We start from the raw sequence: 651 nt of genomic DNA, 5'->3' as shown, positions 1-651 counted from the left end.
TATTACAGGGGTACAAATGTTTAGGTTTAATACTATGCTTATTATAGAAATTTTGGAACATTCAGAAAACTAGAAAAATAAATCACCCAACCTTTACCCACAGAGATAACCACTATTAATATTTGTTTGTTTCCTTCCAGGTTTTGCTGTATTTTTCTTTTCTCTTTCTTTCTGAGCTTTTACTTTTTTCTGCTATATGCATTTCATATATTTATGATCATATGACATATTACATACATACACTTATGTAATACATATGCATATATGTACAGATTATTTTGAAATCCACTCAAATTAGAAAAGTAGTACATTATTAGTGAGGGAAACACAGAAAAGAACATTAAAGAGAAGTATATTTTTAAAAACTCCTAAATTATGTTAATTGCATTGAAAAGATTTTAGGAAAATGCACTAAAATATTAACAGTGTTCATTTCTGAGTAGTGGTTATTTTTAATCTTTTAAAATGCATAACATAAAAATATATTAACATAATTAAGACTAAATCGTACATCCAAATATTTAAGCATAGTAAACATGACCATTCACAGGTACTTAACAAAAAATAAGAGGTTTGTTACAGATAGTAAATTATTCTTCTTGTCCAATTAAAGAAAAAGTCATTTAATATCAGTTTATAAAATGCAGAAAA

Source organism: Propithecus coquereli, unplaced genomic scaffold (genome assembly GCF_000956105.1).
Source record: "Propithecus coquereli isolate 6110/MARCELLA unplaced genomic scaffold, Pcoq_1.0 Scaffold31, whole genome shotgun sequence".
NCBI classification, from domain to species: Eukaryota; Metazoa; Chordata; class Mammalia; order Primates; family Indriidae; genus Propithecus; species Propithecus coquereli.
This window is presented reverse-complemented; position numbering follows the sequence as displayed.